The sequence below is a fragment of the Thermobia domestica genome, chromosome 13 (assembly GCF_964235325.1).
Source record: "Thermobia domestica chromosome 13, izTheDome1.hap1.1, whole genome shotgun sequence".
NCBI lineage: Eukaryota > Metazoa > Arthropoda > Insecta > Zygentoma > Lepismatidae > Thermobia > Thermobia domestica.
Window position 1 is genome coordinate 86,778,865 of NC_137466.1, and position 24,204 is coordinate 86,803,068.

The 24,204-nt window shown below is 36.2% G+C and overlaps 1 protein-coding gene across 2 annotated transcripts in view; it reads left to right on the forward strand.

Annotated features, from left to right (window-relative positions):
• LOC145668296 (uncharacterized) overlaps positions 1 to 24,204 on the forward strand; it is a 259,797-nt gene that overhangs the window by 117,205 nt on the left and 118,388 nt on the right. The window contains exon 1 of one of the 2 annotated variants that reach the window (XM_081736023.1): positions 22,914 to 23,745. The exons of the other annotated variant lie outside the window; for it this stretch is intronic. The gene's annotated coding sequence lies outside the window, so the exon portion shown is untranslated. Of the gene's footprint in view, positions 1 to 22,913; positions 23,746 to 24,204 lie in introns of those variants that run through there. 2 annotated transcript variants of the gene reach the window in all.

The window sequence follows — 24,204 nt, forward strand, 5'->3', positions numbered from 1 at the left end:
ATTTGCACCAAGCATGGCGAGCATATATAAAACACAACCGGATGTTTTTGTTTCTCAATATAAGATAGTATTTAGCTGAAGTAACTGATTGCAAATAAGAATTTTGAAAATGAATCCTGTATCGTGCAGATGCTATGAACCAGTTTGTGTGAGTGATGACTGGGTCGCTTCTCGTTCAAGTGTGTGTCTATACGCCAGATATTGGCACACGTTTGTTTCTGGATGCATGTTCCGATAGTTCGGGGGAAAAGCTTCCGGGTGTGTTCTATCTCTGCTTGATGCGAAATCAGGTTGATTTGAGATATGAAGAAGGCAGAGTTCAAAATTTTGATATTTTCTTCCATTTTCGCACGATTTTCAAACTCAAAAAAAAAAAAAAAAAAAAAAAAAAAAATGGTGGGAAGCGTTGTGAATAGGCTTCAGATACTGACATCTGGTACTAAGTATTTTTATATATACACAACAACTTACTTTTCTCAACTTTTTTTTCTATAAAACAGTTTTTGTTAATCTCCTTATGAATTCTGTAATATGATCTCTGAGTATTGTTATAGTTTGTAGTACATTGTCATTCTAAAGTCAAAATCAAGCAATAAATATATAATGCCCTTTATTTACCGTATAGTATTTTTTTAATGTTTCATCCTAATACTCTTAGTTATTTTTATCTGCTTGTTCTCACACATTCTAATGCGGTTGTGTCATTACCGTGATTTTTACTGGTTTTTTTCGACATGATAATTTAGAAAAGGCTTAATCCTTTGTTCTTGGAGCCATCTGGATGCCGCCATGTTTGTTTATGCATTTGGAAGTGTCTGTTTTCCCTTGTGCATTGTCTTCGAGTATAATGTGTTGTTATTGGATAATTTGTCGTCAATTGCTACTTTGCTCAGTGATTGTGCAGCCGACTTTGTAAAATTTTGGATTAAAATGTACAGGCCAAATTCGTTAAAAGGTAAAATTTATTAGATTTGTTTAAATGACTCGCTTTTAAGTCGAAATCTCCCTACGAAGAACCAGAGAAACTTTCCGTGTCCATTACAAGAGTAAGTGATGGAATAAACGTTGATGTAACCTTCAGAAATATTCAGGTTTAGGCGTTTTCTATTTTTTTTAAGTATTTATGTATACACATATATAAATTAAATGACGTTAAAATAGTCGTTAATAAGTTACTTCTTATTTTATGAACAAGAAAAGTGCAGCTGGAAGGTAGCAAACTATCTTCTATATTTGCTCTCTTCAAAAGGATGTGGGCTGATAAGGGTCATTTTTCGCCCATCGAACACCGGAAAAATGTAAAGTGTCTATAGAGGCTAGATACATACTGTTCTCTTATAAGTCGAAAGACACACTACCAAAATAAATTGATCCTCATATCAAAACTTACACAGCGTCATATTATTATGAGTTTGGTTTATTTAGGTTCATCGAATCCTTCTTACTACAAGCCTATGTCAACGACAGCAAACATTGTCAAAATGACGCAAAACTTCTTTTTGGGCACTAATTTCTATGACTTATTTTCTTTCTCACATATCTATTATATTCACATACAAAACATATCTTCCAATATACAGACATTGCAAACTTGTCTGAATCGGACTCTTCATTTTTCCGGTATTCGATGGACGAAAAATTACCCTTATCAGCCCATGTCGTTTGATATTTTTATATAGTTGTACTAGTTTCAAGACAATTGCTGCAAATTTTGATTAAGATATGTAGAAAAATTCTGAAACTAGTGAGGTACAAGTCAGAATATAAACTGCTTGGGATCTAAAAACTATTAAAGCATACGAAACACAATGTCTCATTCCGATTACATTTGGACAGAACCTGGAAATAATGAAAAATATCTTCTAAATGTTACAGGTGATTACTCCATGTATGCAACCGGAATGGTAGATTGTGTTTTCTGTTTTAATAATATTAAATCGCAAGCAGTTATTATTTTGACTTAAACCTCGATCACTAGTTTCAGAATTTTGATACATATTTTAGCCTTATACCAAATTTGCAACAAACAATACCTTCTAAATTTGCTACAAACAATACCTTATAAATTTGCTACAAACAATACCTTATAAATTTGCTACAAACATTACCTTCTAAATTTGCTACAAACATTACCTTCTAAATTTGCTACAAATATTACCTTATAAATTTGTTACAAACAATACCTTATAAATTTGCTACAAACATTACCTTCTAAATTTGCTACAAACATTACCTTCTAAATTTGCTACAAACATTACCTTCTAAATTTGCTACAAATATTACCTTATAAATTTGCACCAAATATTACTTTATAAATTTGCAGCAAACATTACCTGATACATTTGCAGCAAACATGATCTTGCGATCGTAAAAACACTTTCTGCAATGTTGCTGCAAACCTTTTAATATTTTTACCAAATTTATCAGCTCATTTTCGGAAATTTTTTCAAAGAAAATTTGCACAAAATATTTGCAGCAAAGTCCTGGCAAACTTTCTTGCTGTGCAGTCGCAAACATTTCGTTTGTATTGGCAGATGTTTTCGTTTTCTGAGGCAACTTTGCTGCAAACTCAGCCAGCGTCAACTTCGTTATTTGCATTGAACTTTCGGCAAATTTTCTCATTTGAAAAGGCAAGTTTTTTGCAAACTTTTTAGTTTGCCTCTGCAAATTTTTAAACATTTTTAAAAACTTTTCTGTGCTATCTGGGATACTGACAAGTAAACCTTACGTTTGGGTGAATCGAGTTGCTGACTGAGACACATATGAGAAAGTAGTACTAAATATTTTCAGTATTACAGTGAAGTTGTAGGTGCGAAGCTCCAGGGGTTTAGGAGATACAGCTACCAGAACATCACATGGAAGTACAGAATAGTCTTCATACAGTTGGGGGTAAAATCCCTGTAAGACCTCTTGTAACGACAAAAGGTGAATAACAAATATATGGGTACATATTAAGACTAGGGGGAAGTCATATAGTAAGGGTATACCTGACGGCGGCCATCTTGATATCCGCCATTTTGAATTAAGGTTAAGTTTTTAAAATAGGAATAGGGTCATGTGATACATGATTTAAGGCGCAAATTTAATCAGAAGAACAATGGTGACGTTAATTTTGATTTACTCGCAAGTGGCAAAAAGTTACAGGGAAATTAAATATTGTTGCAGCATATGTATTAGTCCTTTACCCCACCTTGTAAATTTTGTGTTAATGATAATAATTAAATAAAAAGCAGGTGGATAAATATTAGGTCTATGGTAAGAGTTGCCTTGATGGCGGCCATGTTCAAATCCGCCATTTTGAATCAGAGAAAAGTTTTAAACAAAACGCATAACATTGACACCTTATTAACAGCAAACAGGATACATGAAAAACAACGAAATGGCGTGCAAGTACAGCATCAAACAACTAACATTGTAACGCCACCATTGTATTTCTGATTAACTTCTAGCCCGAAGTCATTTATTTCATTACGCTATTCATTTTGTGCTGGTTAATGATAAAGCAAAAATGGTTATACCGTTGGATTTATGGTAAAATTTGCTATTAATAAGGTGTCACTGTTATGCGTTTTGTTTAAAACTTTTGTCTGATTCAAAATGGCGGATTTGAACATAGCCGCCATCAAGGCAACTCTTACCATAGACCTAATATTTATCCAGCTTCTTTTTATTTAATTATTATCATTAACACAAAATTTACAAGGTGGGGTAAAGGACTAATACATATGCTGTAACAATATTTAATTTCCCTGTAACTTTTTACCAATTGCGCGTAAATCAAAATTAACGTCACCATTGTTCTTCTGATTAAATTTGCGCCTTAAATCATGTATCACATGACCCTATTCCTATTTTAAAAACTTAACCTTAATTCAAAATGGCGGACTTCAAGATGGCTGCCGTCAGGTATACCCTTACTATATGACTTCCCCCTAGTTCTAATATGTACCCATATATTTGTTATTCACCTTTTGTCGTTACAAGAGGTCTTACAGGGCTTTTACCTCCAACTGTATGAAGACTATTCTGTACTTCCATGTGATGTTCTGGTAGTGTATCTCCTAAACCCCTGGAGCTTCGAACCTACAACTTCACTGTAATACTGAAAATATTTAGTACTACTTTCTCATATGTGTCTCAGTAGGGTGGTCCTTATTTCTCAAGTTTTGTATATCTGATACCGCACCCCTTAATCTTTTTCCTTTTAATGAGAAAAGTGTTACCTGTAAATTTCAGTTCGTTATGACAACGATAAATGGTGCCGCAAAGACATTTTAATCTTTATAGGAATAAGATTTAGAAAACAGTAGTTTCCTATGTTGCTCAATAGATGGCAATACATGCGCAGACTTAGATTATTCTATTTAATCCCATTTCTTAAGTAATTTGGAGCGGATTTATTAACAAAATTAAATTGGAAATAATAAATAAATGTCAAACAATTACTTTTTACGACCGTTTACAACTAAATCGTTCTCCCCTTTGTTCTTAATTACAACTGTTATTGTAAATTAAATAATTTTCGACTACTTGTAACATGTATTAGAGCTTCTCTGTTTTGCATTTATGATCTTTTGATATGATTGTTATTTTTAGGGAATTGAAGATTCATTGTGGGTCTTGTATCATTACATGTGATTAAATGAACAAAGTGATCATTATGTGTTCGGTGTCTAGTGAAATCAGTTATCGTAGTGGTATTTACCTCGTTGGTAATAACAGTGAACAGATATTGGGTTGTAAGTTACTGTCCAACAGACAAGTACTTGGTGCATTCTTTTATAACATACGAATGTGAAATTACCTTTAAGAGAGAATGCTCGGTTAGTAATTCGTGAAACAGAAATGCTTTGGTCTAAAGCAAGAATACCGATCAAGGGTACTCACCACAACACATAAACTACAATTCCAATGGAAAGAGTAGATTCTGATGAGATAGGGACAGGATCTTCGAGAAGAGGGAAAGTACGTTTTATTACTCTACGACTCGTTGCGGCTTTTGATCGCTATAAATTGATTGATAGAGCTCCATGCACATATTAATCGCAACAGCAGAGACATTGGGACATAACTTCTTCTAATACTGGACGTATCAATGGAGCTTGTATTCTTCTTGAACAAAAATTGGAAAAAGACCTTTTATATTTTGTGTATAGGCATCACATTTTTGAATTGATATTAAAGTGTGTATTTGAAGAATGTGTTTCAGTTTCTTCCGGTCCAGAGGTGCCAATTTTTAAAAGTTTCCAGAAAGAGTGGCCGAGATTTCAACACAACAATTTTGTTACATGAATTTCTAATCGAAGTGTTAATTCAGTTCTTTGCAATATGAAGAAAGATAAGCTAGTTTGTACTGTTCAAAATTTGGAAATGCAGAGAAGATTACAGAGAACTTTTGGAGAAAAGATTACAGTAATTTTTCTAAGAAGTAAGCCTCCTGGATGTTTCCCTGGAGCTGTACATCAGGCAAGGTGGATGGGAAAAACCTTATGATGTTTAAAAATATTTCTTTAGCAATCAGTTTAAATTAAATGACCGGGAAGAAGAAGGACTGCGTCAAGTGTGCACTTTTCCTGTTCTAAAAAGCTTGGTTTACTTGGTTTTCTTGTCCCAGTGCATCTCGTTCACCACATCAAGATTTACAATTTTTGAAGAGCCTTCAAACGTACTAACTCATAAACTCTGATGTCTCGAGAGTGGCTTTATTGAAGTTTTCCTAACATCTTTGGTACCTCTCAGAGAAATGTGAGTTCTTCGAAAGGTTTCGGATTTTTACAGATTTTTTAGATCTTGATCCGGTTTGTTGGTCGACAAATGATGAATTTCTTTTCGGGAAAAAAGTAGTTGATAAGCTGCATGTTACAAATCACGCTGCGGAAAGAGCGTAAAGTAAATGGAAAATCTCAATGCAGTTCTAACTAAAAATGAAGAACAGAAACCATTCCTTTTGTAAGTGGTGAAAGAGTATAGAAACTTATTTTCAGGATGTGGAAAATCTACCTTGCGTAAAAACTAAGTTATCATTAAGTCGATCTAAAATTCAAATATATATATATATATATATATATATATATATATATATATATATATATATATATATATATATATATATATTTTTTTTTACTAACGAAGCAAGTGACATGAGAAACAGATCCAAATATCTTTTCCACAGTGGTTCAAAACACTGTGCATTACCATATGTACTCTATATATGGACGATGATCATGATGCTTGTAGCTTGTTGCCTGATAACCAACCGACTGTATTTGAAACTCAGTCAATTCTGAATTACAGAGGAAAGTTTTATATTGTCCTATTTACATTTGTGAAATTATTATACGTTTATTGACAAATAGTAAAATCAAGTGCATTGAAATTCAAATGGATTTATTTTTACAGAAAACAACTGCTTTGCGGCACGGGTTAACGTTGATGGATTTTTGTGAAATTTTGTGTATGATGTTTCTATTACCAAAGGAAAGGAAATAGGGGATGCGGCGGAAGAAATTCGAAAATTTATTTTTTCCCATATACCTAAGGACCACCCTAGTGTCTCAGTCAGCAACTCGATTCACCCAAACGTAAGGTTTACTTGTGAGAAACATTCCAGTATCATGTGAAATTCACTTGCTACAAAGGAAAATCTATAACGGAACATCATATGACTGAACAATTACACAAATAGCAGATATGTTTGAATCGAATGAAATACAATGTTCAAGTGCACGTTACAAATTTTGTGGTGTAAGGGTTATCTTGGGCTTCATGCGTTTCCTTCCACTTTCTTCACCCCACCAGTTTCGTTCATTGTCATCATCACCGCCTCTCTTAGCCTTGGAGCATAAAAATGAGATTTAAACCAAAAGAAAAAATAAAATATTACGCTTATTTTCAATAGTGAATTCTCAGCAATGTTAAAAGGAAAACGAGAAACCTATTATTTTTTCAGAATGTATTTCCCAAAATTTTATGTAAAATGAGTAACTAAAAAATAAAGTTTGCACTAAAAGTAAACAAGTAAAACACAACTTAGCATTTCAGTCATCTAAAATTCTAAATGAATGCAATGCGACATAGCAACCAAATAAGGAACTAACTAACTCTATGGCTTATGGAACCCGGAGGTTCAATGCCGCGTTTACAAAAGCTCTCCACCGACTTCTATCCTTAGCCAACCAGTTTCTATTTTGTATTTCTATCTCTGCGAGATCCATCTTAATATTGTCCTTCCATCTGCACCTAGGTCTTCCTAATGGTCATTTTCCGATTGGTCTTTCAGTCAAGACTTTGAAAGTGTTTCTACTTTCTTCCATCCTAGCTACATGACCTGCCCACCTAAGCCTCTTAGACTTGATGACCCTAACAATGTTCGGTAAACCATATATATTGTGTAGTTCCTCGTTATGAAGTTTCCGCCATTCCCCATTTCCGTTCCTCTTGGGTCCGAATATTCGCCTCAGGATCTTGTTCTCAAATACTTTCAGTCTATGTTCTTCTCTCAGAGTAAGCGACCATGTTTTGCAACCATATAAAACAGCAGGTATGATTGTCGTTTTATATATTTTAAACTTCAAATTCCTCCACAGAATTCACGACGACAAGAGATTTTGAACTGAATAATAACACGAATTCCCTACTTTTAATCGTCATTTAATTTCTCCGTGAATATGATTTTCCTCTGTTAATATTGATCCTATATATTTGAAACTTTCCACTTTATCAAAAGTATTATTTAATATTTTAAGGCATCCATAATTTGCCGTATTACGGTCCCGACGCATTTCCATGTATTTAGTTTTCTCTGCATTTACTTCTAAATCCATGTTCCGGTAAGTTTTTAATAAGATCTCTGCATTTCTTTCTATTGTTCTCCTGTCATCCCCTATTAAATTTAAATCATCAGCATATGCCATAACCTGGTGAATACCGTTCAACTCTAGGCCCTGGCTGCTATCTTTGATTTTCCCTATAGCGTATTCCAGAACAAAATTGAGTGATAATGGCGAAAAAGTATCTCATTGTTTCAGGTCATTTTCGACGTGAAAGCTCGTGGACAAAAATTTTCCTACCCGGACTTCACCTTGGGATTCATTTAAACATGCATCCAAATAAGAAAATAAATAATAGTGTCATCAGTAATTGATACTATTGATTTTAAAACAATATTATTTTAAATAACAATTTATACAATAACAATATATAACAAATCTTTTTCATAGATCATAAGAACAGTAATTAAGATTTAAACGTAAATATTAGGATTATTTACAGAAAAGTAAAAGGACAGTTACTTGAATACATGATAGACACGCCTGGAAGATGTAAACAAATACTTGCTTCTGATTGGCCAAAACTGGAAACAGTAAACAAATCCTTATCTGTGATTGTGCAAATGCCTGTCCACGATATTTGAAGGGAATATATTTTGTTTATACAATTTTATTTCCTTAACAGATTTTCAATAGCTATTTGCTAATGGTTACTTAGAATTCAAATGTATTTTTGTTTTTTCTTTGTTAGTAACACATTGAAATCTTTAAGATTTACGTCCCACGATTATGCCGGTTAGGCTAAAGGAGACGGTGATGATGAGAGATGAGTGAAATGATGGAATGAAGAAAGTAGGAGGAAACGGGAGAACCCCGAGAAAACCAACGAGCACGGTGTTTGTCCACCACAAAATCCACGGGATCGAACCAGGGACCCCAAGCACCGGAGGTGAACGCTTTACTACTGAGCCACCGCACCCCCTAGTAATACATTGAGATATTTGAATTGTGGAATTATGCAAAAATCAACTTGCCAGTAGAGCGATTTGTTCAAATCAGTCATTTCAATCACAGTTATCCATTTTTATGAGCTAATTTAGATATCTCTTGTCAGATCTTGCTCGAAACGTTTTCAAATTTCATATTAATTAAAATAATATAGGATCAGAATAGGATCTCTTATAATGGATTAACAGTTTTAAAAAAGCATTGACATTGGAATGAAATCCTCTGAAACACCAGCAAAACCTACAATAATATAACTTCTGCATCCACATTAGTACGAAACAGAAATATAAAATCCATATTTTCGTACTACTCATGCAAACTATATTTCCTTCAAGACGCTTATTAGCAGTACCATTTGACAATATCAGATATTTGGAAACAAACTGCAAACTAAAACACTCACCTTTAAACGAAATTAATAATAGGCATTAAAGTATGCTTAATTTTTTTTCTCATCTGAAATATACCCACTATAGATGCTGTGAGGGCGTTAAGTTTAAATGAATAGTATATCGAATGTTAATGTTCTCAAAATGGAAAGGAAAAATAACCATAATACAAATGTCGAAGCATTTTCCCTAAAGCAAATGTTCGTACTACAAATTAGTTTTGGGGAAATAAAATATTTCTCAGTTCTTCATATAGTAGGGAATAATCTTTCAAAATTTACCTCCAGTCTTACTTCCGCAAATTTTTTTATAGACCGCCATTTTAGGCAAAACGAGGATTAGGCCAAACGAGGATACTTATTTCGCCTAAAATGGCGGACACAAATCTTATCATTCATCTGCCATAAAATGTCAGATAATTGGTTAGGCGAAACGAGGATTAGGCCAAACGATGCAAGATCCTTTGAAGTTAGTGGACAGTTTGAATAACTTAGTTGATCATTTAATACGCATTCAGGATTTTACGTATAAACTTGAAGAAACAAAAGATTTCATTGTAATACAAAAATGATAAGTTTGATGAAGTTCCGTTGTCATCGGTCATAATCTTAATGGCAACCGCCAAGTTATCATTATGGTTACAGGCGTGTTCAGAGATATTCTTCAGATTCACTGCGGTTTAGAACATTTCCATTTGAAGCTGTAGGTAGAATATTTACAAATTCATTTGTAAATACAGAAGAATTAACAAAATCACAGATCATTGCACCTTATTTCATAGTTACACATTACAGAGAAAAGTGTAGGACTTTTTGATAGATGATTTTCAATGTGCGTAATGTGTGTAAATAGAGTTGGAACTGTACTCATCCCTATAATCAATTACTGGTGTGTTCAACATAATCAAGTACTATAGATGTATTTACTTCATTTGGGATCTTTAAGTAATTGATTGATATTCTGTTCTTCGAAATCATTCAGTTATGAAATACTGTATTTCAATTTACGGAAATAAAATCATTTTATCACCAAATCTTTGTGCACGTTCTTGCGTACTTCACAAGATCTATAGGTAGTTATATTGATATATTCTTCATATTCTGTTCTAAGTCATATATTCAAATGATGACTTCCTGACATTCAAATTAAAAATGGAAAATCTACCGTATTACAATGTACGTGCTTGTGAAACATGCTTTACTTCACTAATTCCCAACAATATGTTTTATAGTTTGTCATGGTTTGGGTACAAAACCTCGCCTCCCAAAACCTCGCGGCCCAAAATCTCGCCGGGCCGAAACCTCGCCTGGCCAAAACCTCGCCGCCCAAAACCTCGCGGCCCAAAATCTCGCCGGGCCGAAACCTCGCCTGGCCAAAACCTCGCCGCCCAAAACCTCGCGGGACAAAATCTCGCCGGGCCAAAAACCCGCCTGGCCAAAACCTCGCCGCCCAAAACCTCGCGGGACAAAATCTCGCCGGGCCAAAACCTCGCCTTGCCAAAACCTCGCGCCCCAAAATATCGCCATACCCAAAATCTCGCCTTACCAAAATGTAAATGTTCCAACAGATGATAAGGATGACGGTATAAAAGACGCTGTTTCAGAAAAAGTATCACGGGTATTTGACCAAGTCTCGCGATACCATATGAAAATTCTATTTCTGTATTAGAGGATTTCAATGTGAAGATAGGGCGACAGGATGTTTTTAAACTGGTTATAGGGAAAGAAAGTCTGCATAAGGAAAGCAATGACGAATAACGGGGTTAGTTTCGTGAACTTTGGAGCATCCAAAAACTTAAAATTTCAACAAAAATCTAATAATATTTATGAAAGTATGGAATAATATATGAGTTTTTACGACCTCCCTTGATATGTCCTATAGGTTAAAGGAGACGTAGATGACCAGAATGAAGGAAATGATCGAATAAAGAAAGTGGGAGGAAACGGGAATAACCCGAGAAAGCCCATGCACACGATGTTTTTTGTATCTTCTTCTTCTTCTTCTTCTTCTTATTATTATTATTATTATTATTATTATTTGTAATGTGGAATTGCATATTAAGAAACTCATTGGGTAAATTTTAAAGAAAAGTTTCATTCGCGGCGAGGTTTTGGCCACGCGAGGTTTTGGGTGGCGAGGTTTTGGCCCGGCGAGATTTTGGGCGGCGAGGTTTTGGCAACGCGAGGTTTTGGCCCGGCGAGATTTTGTCCCGCGAGGTTTTGGGCGGCGAGCTTTTGATCACGCGAGGTTTTGGTCCGGCGAGATTTTCTGCCGCGAGGTTTTGGGCGGCGAGGTTTTGGCCACGCGAGGTTTTGGCCCGGCGAGATTTTGTCCCGCGAGGTTTTGGCCGGCGAGATTTTGGGCTTCGATGTTTCGGCCGCGAGATTTTGTCCGTATCCCGTTTGTCATCAAGCACATGAAGCAAAATACAGTTACAGTACCAGTTAAACCGATTATTGAGAACTTACTATGGGATTTAAGATAGAAATACACCAATGTTAAGATAGTTTGGCTATAGTATCTAGATTTCATTTGATCGTCTCGTAAAGTATTGTCTTAAATTGAGGCCATTGAAAGGGCCATATATAAACTATGATCGTAGAAAATTATTTCTGACTATGTTATCCCACTATTAATATAGTCTCACATTGACTTGAATTGTTACTAAACGGGACAAACTTATTTTGTTCAGTATGTATAGTTATTAATTATACCTTAGATCAGTCTTTCCCAACGTGTTCGACACTTCGGCTCCTTTTAGAGTCTACAATACATATGAAGGACCCCTTGCAATATATACGTTTAGTATTTTTATATTTCTTTCCCATGTGTATATATATATGATGTATACTCTTTCTTCCCTCTTTCCTTTTCGAGCAACCTATTGTGTCAAAAAAGATTTTCTTTTGAAGTTACTTTACAAACACGTACATCAGCCTCTACACGCTTTTTGGCTCTCTCAGAACAACAAATTCCGTTAGAGTATAGGCAACTTCTTGTAGGTGGAATATAAGGATCTTATAAAATAGAGGCTCTGCCCTTACGACAAAATCTTGAATCCATACGTCACAATTTCGCCACCCGTACTCTGCCCACTCCCCCGAATAGGATCACAATGTTTCGAGCCAACAATCATGGCAGAAACGAAAGTAAGTAATCAGACGATGCCGAAAACGAGAGTAGCCAATCAGATGTGCCGATGCTCGGTTTTTTTTTTTTTTTGGCTTCATCGACTTAATAGGGCAGATTCTCTATTTTATAACATCCGTGGTCGAATATCACTTCTCACGCAAATTGACTTATCATTATTGTATAACTCGATCATTTAACTTACGATGTGTATTTCTCACCATTGTGTGTGCCTTTCGCAGATTGGCTTGCGGACACCAAGTTGGGAAAGGCTGCGTTACAGTTATAGTGACACATAATACATTGAAAAATAAAGATAGGTGATATACTATAAAACCAAATCATTTACAACAAACTCTACACTTTGTAAATATTAGTGTTGCCACGAGACGAGACATTTCTCGTGTCCCGTCTCGTCTCGTCTCGTAAACGAGACGAGACACGAGACGAGACGGAACCCTTTTAGACGAGACACGAGACGGGACAGACTACTTGTCCCGTCTCGAAAACGAGACGAGACACGAGACGAGACGGGACGTCTCGTGAAATGTCTCGTCCCATCTCGTGTCTCGAAAATGCAAACGCTGGCGGGAATGGCCAAGATTGAAATTGCCAGTGGTCATATAGATTGCAATAGGAAAATCCCCTTTGTGAGAAAACATGTTGAAAAGCCTTCATAGAAAAGTGTCCTCTATCTATTGAATGAATCAATCGTGATACATGAGCTTACAGGAATATCATCCTTAATGTCTTGTCCCCAATTCCCCTTGCTGTAAACTGAGGAATTCTCATTTCTTTTTTTTTTTTCATTTCTGGCTGGAATGATGACAAACAAAAAATCAAAGACAGGGAAGATTTTTACAAGGTCAAGATTTTTACAAGGTCAAGAAACCGAACTACCACCCCGTCTATTCAATTTGAAAACTGGATAAGGTCTACACTCATTACAGGCTGTAGTTGAAAGTTCTGGTTGAGATGGCGGATTCTCTGGTGGCGGTATTCTTTTTGCTATATGAACCGAAATTAACCGAAAACGGCAATTGAAGTATGTCATCTTGCAACTAATATTTTGTCTTCTCTCTCGTTCTCTCTCTCTCTCTTTCTCTCTCTCTCTCTCTCTCTCTCTCACACACACACACACACACACACACACATACACATAAAAATACACTTTTACCATTTTACCAATCTCTCGCTTATTATACAGCAGTCATGTTGTAAAATTCACCTCTTCGTTTGGAAGGCGGGCGCAGGACAACAAAAGCAGATATTATCGATGAACCCTTCAAATTGTTTGCTTTCAGCAAATTTATGATACTAACAATAACACTTTAAATGAAGAGGTTTTACAGGGGGACCTTCGTTTTGTTACGCGGAAATGTTTGATCTGACCAGTGTGCGAAATTGCCCTCTGCTTCCAAGGTTCGCCGACCCTACTGTTCCTTTCCTCTTTTAAGGTCGCGTCATAACTACCCTTCTTTGAAAACCGAAGATGCAGTAAAATTGTGACGTCACGGCGGGAGCAGAAACAGCTTTCGCCCAAGGTCCTTGTCATTCACCCTTGTTTGTTTCTTTGATTTTTGCAGGAAAGTGAGTGATTCTTGCTTTCCTGTATTAAGAAAACATTAATTACTGTAGTGCTCGTGTTAGCCTATAAGCATGTCGAATTCTACACTAAGTATTTGTCGCCATTATAGTAGAAATACTACGGGTTCCAAAGTTATTTATCATATATTTCCCTCGGTTCCTTTGCGGAAAGTTTGGCAAAAGAAATGCTGTCGGAAAGATATCTTTAAAGTTGAAAACGCCAGCGTCTATTCCGATCATTTTATTCCCGAAGCTTATGGACATAATTTAAAATGTGAGCTTCTAAATATTCTACCCAAGAAAAAGTTTAAACGAGACGTGCCTTCACTAAACTTACCTTTACTATACGGAACCGTGTTGATGTAAATAATGAAAGAATTAAATGTACGGAAGTTAGGTGTTTAAAGAAAAAACAAATCAGACATTGGGGTGCAGCCAGATGAAATAACTATTGTGACTGAAATAAAAAATAACTCTTTGTTTATGTTATTTTTCGTTTGTTTTGTGGAGAGTGAGGGGCATAAACCAAAGGAAGAGCTCTCCTTTTTGCGTAAAGAGAACGAAAAACTGAAGTCTAACAGTATGTACAAAGCCAAAATAATATGTTTATAAACGAAGTTAAAAGAATTGGAAAGCAAATATAATAAAGAATTAATTTCAAAGGCCAGTTCTAAAATATAATATTGTGATCGTTTCAATAAAGTGGTTAATAACCGGTGGTGGATATATTACGAAAAAGTTTTATACAGGGCCAAGTAAATATGCTAATGAATGGCAAGAAAAAACTAAGATGGATTGATTAAGATATCATTCGTGCATTAACACAACATGCCTGATTGATAAATTATACAATCACCTGCGGTTACAAGTTCGAATCCCCGTACCCAATGTGTCAACATTTCGACGTTGTATGATTGCGAATAGATCACGACAATATAAGAAACTTTAATCCAAAATGGCCACCCAAAAATCAACTTTTTTTAGACCACTAGCTAATCTGGGTGTACTGTCATGAGTTTGTTACACAAACGGGGCAACCACCATATAGTGGCACACACCCTGCGGTTATGGGAACAGATTTGTACCATGGAGGTGAAGACTGGCCCCAAGCATTCTTTGGTCCGATGTGTCGTTCAGCTCCCATTACTATGGCACTTTAAGTAGAGCTTACTGTGCAGTAACATATAAAATTTCAATCAAATACTTTCCATTACTCAATAAAATTATTTGGTTCCGAGCTTTTTTTAAAAAAAAAAATAATTGCAACAAATCTAAACATGCTAAAATGAAAAGTAGTTTTTGGATTGGTATGGAAACCTAAAGGCTGGAATATATGAAATCAAAGTGTACACACATATCTATCTCTCTATCTCTCTATTTATCTATATATCTTTCCATCTCTCTGTCTCTCTGTCTGTCTGTCTGTCTTTCTGTCTCTCTCTCTCTCTCTCTCTCTCTCTCTCTCTCTCTATATATATATATATATATATATATATATATATATATATGTATACAGACACTATAAAGCAAGTGGGCTGATAGTACACGATAGTGTCGGGGATGGTGACACCTTTACATCGAACTTTGCTTGTCGTGTAAACATTATTTGACATTAGTGTCTTCATCTTCAACGTACCTATGAGCAATTTACTGTATATTCGTGTATTGAAACTGGTGAAACAAATTTCAATGTTTCAGAATGTTTAAAAAAAAAAAAAAGCCAGGGTCGAGAAGCCTCAGACAACTAACAGCAGAGATATATTATCTTGTAAACTATTTGTCCTTGCCTTGTGAGCTTATTTGAATTTATTTTTAAGACCTTTAGGCAACTTTGGCCCACCCCGAATGGATGATGATGGGAAAATTAGTGGAATGAAGAAGGTGGTAGGATACTAGACAACTTCGAGAAAACACACACATTCGAAAAATGAAATGAAATGAAATGAAATATTTGAGTTTTAGGTCCCATGGTAATGCCGGTTAGGCTAAAGGAGACGGTGATGATGAGTAATGAATGAAATAGTGGAATGAAGAAAGTGGGATGAAACGGGAGAACCCCGAGAAAACCCACGCATACGGTGTTTGTAGACCACAAAGTTCACTTGGCAGGGGCTGGGATCGAACCCGAGACCCCAAGCGCCAGAGGTGAACGCTCTACCACTGAGCTACCGCGGCCCCCACACACATTCGATGTTTGTCCACCACAAAGCATACATGGCACTAACCGAGATCGAACCGACTACCACATACACCAGAGGTGAAGGCTTCACGGGGTAGTTACCGTGACATTTCTTGTCTTTGTGTTCTGGTTAATACTTGTAACTTAGTTGTATCTTGATTAGCATGGGGCAGCCTGCTACATTTAACTTTCGTTCCCATGGTATGCTGCCATATTTTTTACGAGACAAGACGAGACAAAACGAGACAAACGAGACGAGACGAGACGAGACGGGACAGAACCTCTCGAGACGAGACACGAGACGGGACGAGCGCATTTTTTCGAGACGAGACACGAGACGAGACACGCTTTACACGAGACGAGACGAGACAGCCTGAAGTCTCGTCTCGTCTCGTCTCGTGGCAACACTAGTAAATATATTTCTATTTTTATTATCGGTATACTTGGACTCTGTGTAAGTCATTTTTTTTTTCATAAGCATTTTAAAGATATGTTTGCACAGAGTTCCATCACCCGACTCGCGTAGTTTTCCGAAAAGCTAATGAACGCCGTAATTCTGCAAGAAAGATAGACTTTAATTAATTTTACTACCTTGCTAAAGATATCTCTTCGGTTGGTTGCTATTGCTATCAAGTCTTTGACAGAGAAAAGATTGCAGTCTCTCTGAAATTAGTCTTGAGCGCTGCCTTGTAAAGCTAGGAACTTTTCAATTGGTTAGTAACAAGTTCCTTTTCCTAATTGTAATTTTACCGATCGAAGTACAGGTAGGTTTGTAGCGACTTCTGCTGACCACACACACACACACACACACACACAAAAAAAAAAAAAAAAAACGGAAGAACTTTGGCTAATTACTAAACTTGTGTAAGATGTCGAACTAAGTAAAAGTCATATCGCGGGCTGCTCTGCGTAGGCGTCGATTTGTGGCTAACTGTAAAGTAAAATGTTCCACTGCCCACCACAATGTACAATTCATAAATTTATCCCGATTTTTTTTATTTTTTAAATTTAATTTAGAAGTTATCAGGCTTTTTCCGTGTTAAGAGATGTTTATGAAGGGTGTCACAACAACATTTAAATCATATTTATTATTGGAATATATTTGTGTAGACCTAATGAGTTGCGTATCTTCCAACGCTCTTCATTTTATTCGTACAATAACTTTACCAATTTTGTACTTTTTATATTATTAATCCTAACTCACTAACTCTATGGCTTATGGAACCCGGAGGTTCAATGCCGCGTTCACACACACACACACACACACACACACACACACACACACACACACACACAAAAAAAAACTCCACCGACTTCTATCCTTGGCCAACTGGATCCAGTTTCTACTTTGTATTTCTATCTCTGCGAGATCCATCTTAATATTGTCTTCCCATCTGCGCCTAGGTCTTCCGAATGGTCGTTTTCCGATAGGTATTCCAGTCAAGACTTTGAAAGTTTCTACTTTCTTCCATCGTAGCTACATGACCTGCCCACCTAAGCCTCCTAGACTTGATGACCCTAACAATGTTTGGTAAACCGTATAAAGTATGTAGTTCCACGTTATCGAGTTTCCGCCATTCCCCATTCCCGTTCCTCTTGGGTCCGAATAATCGTCTCAGGATCTTGTTCTCAAATACTTTCAATCTATGTTCTTCTCTCAGCGTAAGCGACCATGTTTCGCAACCATATAGAACAGCAGGCATAATTATCGTTTTATATATATTTTAAGCTTCAAATTCTTCGACAGAATTCGCGACGACAAGAGATTTTGAACTGAATAATAACACGAATTCTCTGCTTCTAGTCGACATTTAATTTCTTCGTGAATATGATTTTCGTCTGTTAATATTGATCCTAGATGTTTGGAAGTGTTCACTTTATCAAAAGTATTATTTACTATTTTAACATCTATAATTTGCCGTATTACGGTCCCGTTGCACTTCCATGTATTTAGTTTTCTCTGCATTTACTTCCAAACCCATGTCCATGCAAGCGTTTAATAAGATCTCTGTATTTCTTTATTAAATTCACATCATCAGCATATGCCATAGCCTGGTGAATACCGTTCAACACTAGGCCCTGCTTGCTATCTTTAATTTTCCTTATAACGTATTCCAGAACGAAACTGAATAATAATGACGACAATGCATTTCCTTGTCTCAGGCCATTTTCGACGTGGAAGTTCGTGGACAAAAATTTTCCTACCCGGGTATCCAAGTTCTGTAAGAACGTTGTATAATGTTTCTCTCCTAACTGAGTCGTACGCCTTTCTAAAATCAATAAATAGTTGATGTACCGGGGTATTGTATTCCCACTTCTTTCCGAATATTTGTCGAATAGTAAATATTTGGTCGATAGTTGATCGATTTCGTCTAAATCCGCACTGATAATCTCCAATAATTTCATCTGCGTATGGGGTCAATCTTGCTAACAGAATATTTGAAAGGATTTTATAGGATGTTGACAGAAGAGAAATGCCTCGATAATTATTACAGTCAGTTTTGTCGCCTTTCTTGTGAACTGGAACAATGATTGATTCTTTCCACTCTTGTGGCAATTCTTCCTTGTTCCAGATAAGGAGAATGAGTTTGTGTATCTTGTTCCACAATTTTTCGCCTCCAGCTAAATTTAACTCAGCTGGAATTTCGTCTACATACCGAGATTTGTGCTTCTTTATTTTTTTTTTTTTATAGCGGTTTCTATTTCTATTCGGTTAGGTTCTGGAATATACGGTTCTACAATGTGTATTTCTTTTTCTCTACGCACATTAGTTTTTGGCTGCGTGTTCAGCAAATCGTCAAAGAAATCTTTCCATCTATTTAAGATGCTATCCGTATCAATGAGAACTGTTCCGTCAGCTTTCTTTAATATAAAAGCACGAGGTTGGTAGTCTTTCTTAAATTCGTTGATCCCCTTATACATGTCCCGAATGTTTTTATTTTTACTATTATCTTCAAGTTTGTTAATTTTAGCTTTCAAAAAATAGGTTTTTGGATGTTGCAAAGTTCACGAGACTAACACCGTTGTCATTATTGTCCTTATGCAGACTTTCGTTCCCTATAATCGGTTTGAAAATATCCTCTCGTTCTACCTTCGCATTGAAATCCCCTAATAGAATTTTCATATGGTATCACGAGAGTTGGTCAAATATCCGTTCCACTTCTTCGAAAAACTGTCTTTTATATCGTCATTCTTATATTCTGTTTGGGCATGTACATTTAAAACAATAATATCATACCACCGACCCTTAAGGGTAATAAAAGAAAGTCTGTCAGTAACAAATTCAACCCATTTAATTGCTGGTAATATTCGTTTGTGAACGAAAAATTCTGTTCCTAATTGGTTATTTTTATTTCCTTCCCCGTAAAAGAACGTAAAATTTCCGTAATTCACAGTTCCATTTCCTTCCCACCTAACTTCCTGAACTCCTACTAGATCCATCCTGTATTTCTCTAACTCACTCGTTACGGATTTTAACGCGCCTGCCCTATAAAGACTTCTAATATTCCATGTTCCAAATCTCATGTCCATTTTCTTTTGCTGAGGTCGTGCCAATTTATGTCCTTGTCCAAGGCTTTTGTGAATGTTTCTGAACAAGTACCTTTTTTACAGGATGAGGTTGTTAGCCTTACCCAAACCCCTAAGCTGGAGGACCACTCCTTGTCTCTCCGCGACTGCTTATTCAGTGTATTCGGAGCTAACCTCTATATCTAGAGGTCTTCTCCTCGATCCGCAACCTGGGGATGCGCTATGCCGTGGTTACAGGAACCCACGTTACACGGATACTATTAATACTGTAAAACTAAAACACTACTTGGCTTAAGTAGTGTTGCGATTGTTGTGAACGAACCTTGTGAAATTTCTTGTCTTCTCGAAAACAAGAGGAGAATTGTTGTATTTCCCGTCTCGTCTCGAATTTAATTGCAATTCTTGCATCGACCTTACTTTCATTTCCAGGACAATAATCGAGACGATACATATCTCGTCTCTTACCAACATTACTACATTAAATCCTTCATAATTTTTAAATTCTTAAATTTCGCGACACACCCTATGGAACTCATCGACTCGCCAGTGTGTAGCAGCATACCAGTTGAGAGCCACTGTGTTATACGATGGATGTAAAACTGGATATTAAATGAATGAACCTAATATTTTGAGCACAGCTAACAATTCAGTAGTACTACAAGCACTAAAAAGCATATAATAATAATAATAATAATAATAATTAAGCACTTGAAAGCAGAAAATAATGTATTACTATTTTTTATAATGTTTAGAAGTCACACCAATCCGAATAAATTAATGCCTAATATAAAATTATTTGATGGTGATTTTATGACGCATTAATATGTTTGCCTTGGCACGGCCTACAAAAATATATAGATAAAAGTAATAAATTGTTCCCACGTTTTAAGCGTCTTATTATTAATATTTTCTGATTTTTAATGCTTTCTTTTCAAAGTAAACTTTTTTTAAAATTTCTTTTTAATGTTTTTCAAATAGGTTATTTCCAATAAGATATTCAAATATGTTATCTCTACCAAATAAAAGAGACAGTTTCTACCACAAAAATTCTTGTTCCTGTATGGTAAGCTACCCAAAATACACCAGAAACGTACGCAGCGGCATAACCTACAGGATATTATGAATTTAAGGGGACACATTTAGTACTTCATCTTTCAATCAACTGTAATTGGGCAGTATTCCTCTGCATTATTCTTTAACTGTTGTATTCTTCTTTAAATAAGTAAATAGATAAGTGATGTGTAAGAACTTTTTCTTGAAATAGCTTATTCGATTAGTGAAATCCACATCGAAATAAGAACTAGTGGTAATCGTAAACATACATATATGCTGATCCAACAGATAAGCTCTTTTTTTTCGATGTCAGTTAAAAAGAAACCCACAAGTCCTGTCGATTCACGAAGAAAAATGATGAATTATGTGAAATGTAACGTTCAAATGGAAGGAATACAGTATGAAAATAATACCGATATGCATAATGGCGTTCTATCGAAAATTCCGTGTTGTGCCATTAAGGTTCGCAGTCTCAAACCCTTATGCTGAAAGGTGGACGCTGTGCTACTAAGCCGACCTCCTTCGTGGGTAAGCGGTTAGCGTACGCGCCTTTAGCGTGGGGATACCCAGGTTCGATTCCCAGCGGGAGCTCATGTGGTTAGGATTCCACATCAATCAGTATGTCCCGTCTTATATAGCCTCGCTGCTGAAAGGGACGTTAAACTCATAAAAAGAACCAGCTAGACTACTAAGCCATTGTTTACTAGCTAGTTGCGCCGAGACAAGACGTAAAAAAAAAAAAAAAATTCATGACGAGGTTCCAGGGCGGAACATCACTTTCATGACTCATTTTGAGACGTGACAGCCTCAGTTTTTGTCTCGTGTGCATTCCTATTACTATTATTACTTAAAACACTTACAATACTAATATTACTATTAACAACAACATGTAATCCATTTCACGTAATTCTCTCCTGACGCCCCTTTTCATGTACCCAAGAATTTTTCTTTATTGTTACTGAAATATTATCATTATTATTATTATTATACCGTTGATGTGATAAAATGTGTGTGGATGGGTGATTATGGCAGTTAGAAAGAAAAGGCACGATTTTGTTGTTTCCAAATTTATTATCCGAGTAGCACAGTACAGGGACGTACGGAAGGGGGGGGGACACGGGGGTCCGGACCCCCCCGAAATTTCGACTTTTTAAAAATTTAGCCTAATTTTAGGGGCAATTTTAACAATTTTAATATAAAATAGCTTCATATTTAGTTTGGACCCCCCCCGAAATAAATTCCTGGGTACGCTACTGGCACAGTATACATTATAGTGGCGTAGGTAAGGGAGTAGACCCAGAAAGACCACTCTTCTTACCAAGAACAGACAAATTACTATGGGATTTACGTATATATTAGTAAAGGAATGAAATTAAACGAAATTTCTAGGTTTACGTCTCACTCTTAAATCCTTTAGACCAGGTTACCTTGTTAGTAGTACCAGTTGCTGTTAGTGGTACGTACGACTTATGGTAATATTGATTAATATTATGCTTTGGTGGTACGCTGATGGAAAAGGTTGAGATCCCTGCTTTAGACAAAAGATGAAAGAATTGATAGAATGAGAATGTGCGAGGAAATGGGAGAACCTCGAGAAAACCATGAACACGAAGTTTTCTATCAGGAACTTGGATGACCGTGTATCGAACCAAAATCCTACAGACCAGAGGTTAACGCTGTACTACTGAATCACCGCTCTTCCTTCCCCTCCCCCGTATTAGTAGAGAAACAACAGTCCACATACATGTCTCCCTCAAAACACTGACACGTTCTCTTTTGACAAGTGAAAGAAAAGTTAAGCATATAAGTGCGGGGAAATTAATTCATAAGAGGAATAGAACTTAGACCATCCAATTTGTACTTTGACACTGTCTTACCCTTTTACATTAGACTAGAATACATTAACATTTGAAGAAGAAAAGGAGAATAATTAAAAACTTATAGGTCAAAGTTCTTTTTAAGAAAGCAGATTGATTGTTTCTTTCTCTCTTTTGGTTGAGTTATGTCTTTAAAAAAAAGAAGGAAAACGTAACCCGCCTGGTCGTGTTTTAACTCATTCAATTGACGGCTTCTACATTTCCCCCCTCTCTCTTTCTTCTTCCTCTCAAAGTTACTCATCTACTTTTTCGTCCTTTTCTTCCCTCCGAAAGTAGTGAAAGATGGGAATAGTTGGTATCTCTGGCCCAAGGACCGAAAGGCTGTCGAAAAGTTCCGAATGCCCACGATTCACTCACCAGATGTAAATGAAAGTCTCCATGAAATTCGTATTTGCCCAGTACCTCCTTATATACGTACTCAACTCACACTCATAAGAAGCAGGGACGTTACAACAAATGTGACATTAGCGGAACTCTTTTTTTTCTCTCCTTTAATTATTTATTTATTTTTAAAAACAGCCGACCGACCGACTGAGGCATACCAAAACCAATTTAAAGCTTCTTGAAAGCCGGGCGGCCTCTGTCCTGATTTGAGAAAAGAACAAAACGAAATGGAATGAAAAGAGGAAGAGAATAAAAAAGAACATTGCGTAAATACAGCAGCGGAAAGAATGCTGCTGTAGCTATTCTTCGTGGCTGTTTTGTGATGGCCAACATTAGAACATCAACCTGTTTCAGTGGCGCCGCACTGGTAATTACGTATAGCTGATTGATTGGATGAATAGAAAGAAAAAGAGAGAAAGAAGAGAAGCGAAATTACTCTTATGTGTGTGAGTGAGTGAAGTTTTAGTAGTCTGCGTGCGGTTCTTCGGGATGTATTGCGGTGCGGAGCGGAGACTCAGTGAACATGTGTGTGCGCGCGCTTTTTTTTCTTTAATACCTCATACGTTACGTTGCTTGTTTGTGTGTATGTTCCATATTTCATTTAATTATATAAAAGATACAATCGTATTTAGTTAATTGATATTTAATTAATGCCGTCAGCAGTTACGTAACTAAAGCAAATGATAACTGGGACCAGAGAGGTTTCCATAATCTAAGGAACATTTTTTAAAGATAGAATTTGATTACTGACGTAAAACACTTAGAAACTTTTTATATTAATGTATTTGTGAAAGTGTGTACATATGTATTTCTGCATAGAAACCAACAAGATTTTGCCACGGGTAAGTATATATATTCATTGATTGATTTAAGTGTAATATAGGTTCGGTTCGGTTGTTTTTGTTTGTTTAAGTGTAGCTCTCCTTTCCAGCACCGAGGCTATAAGAAACGCGGGCCTAAGCTTAAAATCTAATTCAAACCATCGTAATGCGTTCAATTTTTTAGTGCTCTTCATTGGGAATCGAACCCGAAACCACACATAAAGTTTCGGTTCGGGTTTTATCATTGATTCTCATCAGACTGTACCACGAAGAATCGTCATACGTAACGTCAGAATCCAAGTGCATATGTGTATGGATGTATACATATATATTTTCGCACTGTATGAATAATTGCGTAAAGAATATATGTATATTACTTGTATATTATTTTGGTATATTCTTTTCTTTTTAGTTGTAGTGTTTATTGTACATAAAACAGAGTGGGCATAGGTATGTTTCAAAACAAACAATTTGGCTAAT